This window comes from Pelmatolapia mariae, linkage group LG23 (genome assembly GCF_036321145.2).
Source record: "Pelmatolapia mariae isolate MD_Pm_ZW linkage group LG23, Pm_UMD_F_2, whole genome shotgun sequence".
NCBI classification, from domain to species: Eukaryota; Metazoa; Chordata; class Actinopteri; order Cichliformes; family Cichlidae; genus Pelmatolapia; species Pelmatolapia mariae.
In genome coordinates this window covers 31,109,711-31,116,091 of record NC_086246.1, presented here as the reverse complement: position 1 = coordinate 31,116,091, position 6,381 = coordinate 31,109,711, and positions in this window count along the sequence as shown.

Here is a 6,381-nt window from a genome sequence, read left to right as displayed (position 1 = left end):
TCCAAATATCAGCTGCTTCTTTTCTGCTTCATCTCAGTGTCAGCTGAATGCAGTCAGACAGCAGTGTGAGGCAGAGGAAGCTGGCTGTACAGTCACTCATCTATATTTGTTGCTTCATATGTTTAGCGTGCTGAAAAGCTTCCAGACAGTCACAGAAAGAGCAAAATCACCTGAATAAAATCAAACATATTATAAATTACATGAATATAATTTTTATTCCAAAACAACTGACAGGAAACAGCAGATTGAATTTGATCCATAGCAAATTTTGCAGCATTGCATACCACTAAGTAAATACCAGGTCAGTAATACCGATACCAAGTACTGTTACCTGAGACTGGTTACCTATAATTTTAACTAGTAATAGCAACTTCTGTATTTTCATGTAAAGGAGAGCAGTGTGTCATGATTTCTAGGATGAATCCATCACAGTGTTTAATTTGAATTCATTTTAATGACTGCTAAATGACTGTGATCTTTGCTTTCTAGTTTAAAAACAAGAAAACACACAATTCACAGTTTTCACATTTTTTTAAACTTTTTTTTTTTTTTTGGAGACCTTGAAGGTAAATGTGTTTGTCTGGAAGGCACTTTGAGTCCAATTCTGGTATTTTGATTGTGCTACATAAAAAAGAAATGCTTGACCGTTAAGACAAAAGGCAATCTTTGGAAAGAAGAGAGACTGGACGTCTTTAAGTTTGACCTCTCATCTGAGAAGCTTCTTCAGTTCTAAGACCAAATGATTGAGAGTCCCAGGTATTTAAGAGCTAATGGGAGTTGTCCCTTAAGAGGGTCGTAGGCCCACTGTTGATCATGTGCCTCATCACATGAGCCAAAGTGTAAAAAAGGGTGTGGGTCATTATCAGCAGAGGTTTCGGGTGACACCTTGCCTCACCGTATCATGTATCACGCATATTTTTTCTTTTCTGTTTCTAGGTTTTATATGTTTTTATTACTGATGTTGCCACAGTTCAGAATTCCCTTCCCGCACACACTGCTGTTTGCAGTGTTTAAATTTACAGTCTTCACCAGATGCTCCTCTTTCCAACTCACTGTCACGCTGCTTAAGCATGCTTGCTAGAAGTATAGCATTTTCATAGAAAATCGCCTATGAAAGCCCACCCCTAACAGCATCAACACACAGTAAAACTCATAAAGACAAACTGTTAAAGGAGGAAACAAAGCAAACTTACAGTATTTTCTAACAGTGCTGAAAAAGAAGAATCTCCACTCCACTCTGTCTTGACTTGAGCTTTTGTTGCATGTTATTGCAAATCATTTAAATGCTCTTTGGCTCTGTCTGTACTATTGAGGATTCATCAGGAACGCTCTCACAAGCCTCGGCATGTTAGAAAAAACAGACGCAACGCAGGAAGTGAAAAGTTGGAAATAATATTGCACTGTGGGAAATAAATAAATGGAAAGTGGGAGCGATGTTGCTGATTAGCATGAATCACCTTCCATGTTGCCAAGAATATTTTTCAAAAGTTCAGACTTTTGTTCAAGGTCAACATAAAACAGTTTTTTTTGTAAATCTACCAGATTAATTAGGACATTAGAGTTTATAACTACTTCGATCAAAATAAATACAAAACAGATATAAAGATAATTGAATGTCTTCTTCAGTGGGGAAGTCATCAGGTTAAAAAAAAAATGTAATGAATTTACAGTATAACGAGAATTATATCCACTAAGCTTTGAACTCTTGGTGGAAGAGATGTGACTCTCTTTGTGTTACAGGCCTGACACACCTGAAGTGTATTTGAATATTAATTAAACTGCATATTAGGTCAGAGCCAAGTGCCCTTTGGGCTTTCTGTTGAGTTTATGCCTGAAGAATGTAGTGTGTAACCTAACTCGTTCCAGATTAAAAGTCATCACTTAATGACCAATCAGTTCTCTGGAAATAGTGTCAGCATTTCTGGGATGTCTGTCAGATCCCTGTGGGCAGAAAGTAGGAGGTTCTAAAGTCTTCGTATTTCCCAGATGAGTATTGGTAATGAATATAGAGTTGTAGATGAATTTTTATTCAGTGATTTTTATGACAGTTTATCAATACATGGTCCTGAAACAGGACAAGTATTTGTACTTGCTGCAGCTGAAAGAATAAAAACTTAAACCTTCCTTTAAACTTTAATTGTATAAAATACTCGATTATAATATGTCAGATTCTCCCGTGTCATACAGACAGAGTGGTGATAGCGAAGTCTTTCTTGGCTTCAAATAGGCTAAACTTCATTAATAAAAATACGTCTGTTCTAGCCTTACTGTTCAAAGCGCTCCCACATTCATACAACATACATTTAATACTAAACTACTGTAAAGAGCTCTTCCTCTCACAAACACTCAAAACACTGCTGTTGTTGCTGTCAGTCTGTATTATGTGTGTTCATATTTTTCATAGTATAGTTTTATCTTCATTCAAAGAATCAGCTGCTCTGTTGCCAGTGCATTTATCTTGTTTCTGTTTGGTAAGATGCTGCTGACGCTGTGCATGTCCGCAGTCTTTGCAAGTAGATGTTATGCTTGAATTTTTGTTGGTGTGCTTTTTGTTTTGTTTGTTTTTTTGTTTTTTCAAAGGGACTTGTGAAAAACCTGCATAAGAATATAACAGATATGTTGAATATCACATTTTGGACTTTTTCTTCACTTGTTTTTTCCCTTGAAAATGATTACCCGGCTTCCTGTGTGAGTGAAGCTTGTGTGGTGTTATAATGTAAATAGGCACCATTTACTCTTATCTGTGGTTCCAGTCCAGTCCTGATTTGAGTCTTCTTGCGGGCTTTGTGAATGAACAAAATTATATCCCTGTAAGACGAACAGTCAGCAAATGTGCTGAGCAGCCGTAAAGTTTGGTTTAAATGTGCTTCTAAGCAAATGGAAGCTTGGTAATGGCTCTTGATCGGGTAATTTTGAACAATTCTTCACTTGCAGCTGGCCGAAGAGCCTCCTCCTCCTTTGTCATCTTCTCCTTCTTTTACATTCTGTGTCTTTTCTTTTGGTTGTAGAAAGAGTGAAAAAGTTTTTTTAACTAAAACATTTCAATTACTTTCTTTAGCAAAATAGAGTTGTAAAAAAAACTGTAAACTCCAAAAGCTTTGGTGACTTTTCACTTTTGACCTGTTTATTGAGAGCTTGTGTTTCTTATATGTCATTTATATTGCATTATTGGAGCTCATCCTAGCTATCAGAGGGTAAGAATTTATAGAGTTCACGTATGTTAATGAATTGTTATCAGAATTGTTTGATTCAATATTGTGTTTTTCCCTATTTGGTTTTACTATTTTAACAATTCTATATATCAATAATAAACAAATGAGTCACACATTTACTACAGTCAAGCTGAGCTGTGTGGCTAAACTGCAGGATCCTCTCGTTCTTAGCACTCTGCTCTTACTGAATCAAATTGCCAAGTTCATATCAAGTAATATATCAACTCTACAAGCCCAAACTTGCATAGTTGCACTTCATAATCAGAATCAATACTGAGTAGGCCTACTTGGAATGTGGATGGGACTCCACCTATGATGGGAAAATGATGGGAATGAGAAGGAGGGAGATAGATTGTCACAATGAGAGGACACGTTACTGGATGACTTTGATTTATTTTATGCAGAGGACTGAGATGGACTGATGTTATCTGACTAATGGATCAAAGTATAACAGATTTATTCTCATACAGCAGAAGACTGTTTTTATCACAGTGTAAAAATCCCAGATCTTAAAAAAAAATCCATCAATAAATTCCACAAATGTGGAATAAGTTATTAATCTATTAAAATCTTATTACTTTGACTCCAGCCTCATCAAACAGTTAAAATCTGTATTTCATTGTTTTATAAATCATTTAGCAAATATTATCAACAACTCTTTACAGACTGGTTATTTCTCTCAGTTGTTTTGTAATCACACTGCTAGTCAAGAAAAACAACTTAAATCAGTTGGTAATTATAAATTATGGGCATATTTCTTATCTTCTTTTTTCTTCTCTGCAAAATGTTTGAAAATGATGTTTCTAAACTACTGAATGAATACCTTTCATCCCACCAGGTTTCCGAACCAATGGCAGCACAAAAACAGGTCATCAAATACCTGAAACTCTCCGTGAATCACTGTTACACACAGTTAGTGATGGTGTGATGAAGCCCCATGAATGTGTCAAATATTTCCGGCCAATTGCGGCTTTGCCAAAAGGCAGATCACACAAAGTGTTTAACAGCTCATGTAGGAGTACTGAATACTGGCATGAATGCTGTGACATTACGTGAATGTAATGATGTATATATATATATATATGTTAGTGTCGGTAATCGTGGTTGTAGGTATCATCCGTAGTGCTGCATTAACATCATCTAGCAGACCTTCTGAGGGTACTTCACGTAATCTTGGTAACCGAGAGAGGTAACACCAGAGAGATAGAAGGCAGGAGAATAAACCAGCTGTTCTCCACAGAACCAGCAAAGGTGTACTCTCAGTGGCAAGGGAACAATAAGAGAACAGCACCACCAAGGCTGGAGACGGAGCAATACTGGAAGAGCATATGGGAGAAGGACGCAACCCATAACGGCAATGCTCAGTGGCTAGTGGATCTGAGGGCAGACCATAGCGACCTCCCTGAACAGGGTCCAGTAACCATCACAGTGGCAGACATCCAAGAAAGGGTCTCCAGTATGAAGAGTTGGACAGTACCAGGGCCCGACATGGTTCACGCCTACTGGCTGAAGAAGCTGACTGCACTCCACGAGCGTCTGGCAGCACAAATGAACCAGCTGCTAGTTAACGAGAGACACCCGGAATGGTTAACCGAAGGTCGGACGGTCCTGATCCCCAAGGACCCCAAGAAGGGACCGGTCCCATCCAACTACCGACCAATAACCTGCCTCAGTACTACATGGAAGCTCCTGTCAGGCATCATATCGGCTAAGATGAACAGGCACATGGGTCAATACATGAGCGGGGCACAGAAAGGGATTGGCAAGAATACCAGAGGCGAGAAACACCAGCTACTGGTAGACAGAACAGTCAGCCGAGACTGCAAGACCAGACTGACCAACCTGTGCACAGCCTGGATTGATTACAAGAAGGCCTATGACTCAATGCCCCACAGCTGGATACTGGAATGCCTAGAATTGTACAAGATCAACAGGACCCTAAGAGCCTTCATCAGGAACTCAATGGGGATGTGGCGTACAATACTAGAGGCCAACTCCAAGCCCATAGCACAAGTCACCATCAAGTGCGGGCTCTACCAAGGAGATGCTCTGTCCCCACTGCTGTTCTGCATAGGCCTGAACCCCCTCAGTGAGATCATTAACAAGACTGGCTACGGATACCGACTACGAAACGGAGCGGTTGTCAGCCACCTCCTGTACATGGATGACATCAAGCTGTATGCCAAGAGTGAACGAGACATCGATTCACTGATCCACACTACCAGGCTATACAGCAATGACATTGGAATGTCGTTCGGACTGGAGAAGTGTAGTCGGATGGTAACAAAGAGAGGGAAGGTAGTCAGAACTGAGGGGATTGAACTACCAGAAGGCAACATTGCAGACATAGAGGACAGTTAGAAGTACCTGGGGATCCCGCAGGCAAATGGGAACCATGAAGAGGCCGCTAGGAAAGCTGCAACCACCAAGTACCTGCAGAGGGTCAGGCAAGTCCTGAGGAGTCAGCTGAACGGTAAGAACAAGATCCGGGCCATCAACACCTACGCCCTGCCCGTGATCAGGTACCCTGCTGGGGTAATAGGCTGGCCAAAGGAGGAGATAGAAGCCACTGACATAAAGACAAGAAAGCTCCTGACCATGCATGGAGGGTTTCACCCCAAGTCCAGCACCCTGAGGCTGTACGCTAAGCGGAAGGAAGGAGGCCGGGGACTGGTGAGTGTCAGCACCACAGTCCAGGATGAGACAACAAACATCCACGAATACATCACGAAGATGGCCCCAACTGACAGCGTGCTCAGTGAATACCTCAGGCAGCAGAAACCCAAGAAAGAGGAGGAAGGCGAGGAACCATCATGGAAGGACAGGCCCCTGCACGGTATGTACCACCGGCAGATAGAGGAGGTGGCTGATATCCAGAAATCCTACCAGTGGCTGGACAAAACTGGACTGAAAGACAGCACGGAGGCACTAATCATGGCAGCACAGGAACAAGCTCTGAGTACAAGATCCATAGAGGCTGGGGTCTATCACACCAGGCAAGACCCCAGGTGCAGGCTGTGTAAAGATGCCCCTGAGACAATCCAGCACATAACAGCAGGGTGCAAGATGCTAGCAGGCAGGGCATACATGGAGCGCCATAACCAAGTGGCCGGCATAGTATACAGAAACATCTGTGCCGAGTATGGCCTGGAAGTTCCGAGGTCAAAAT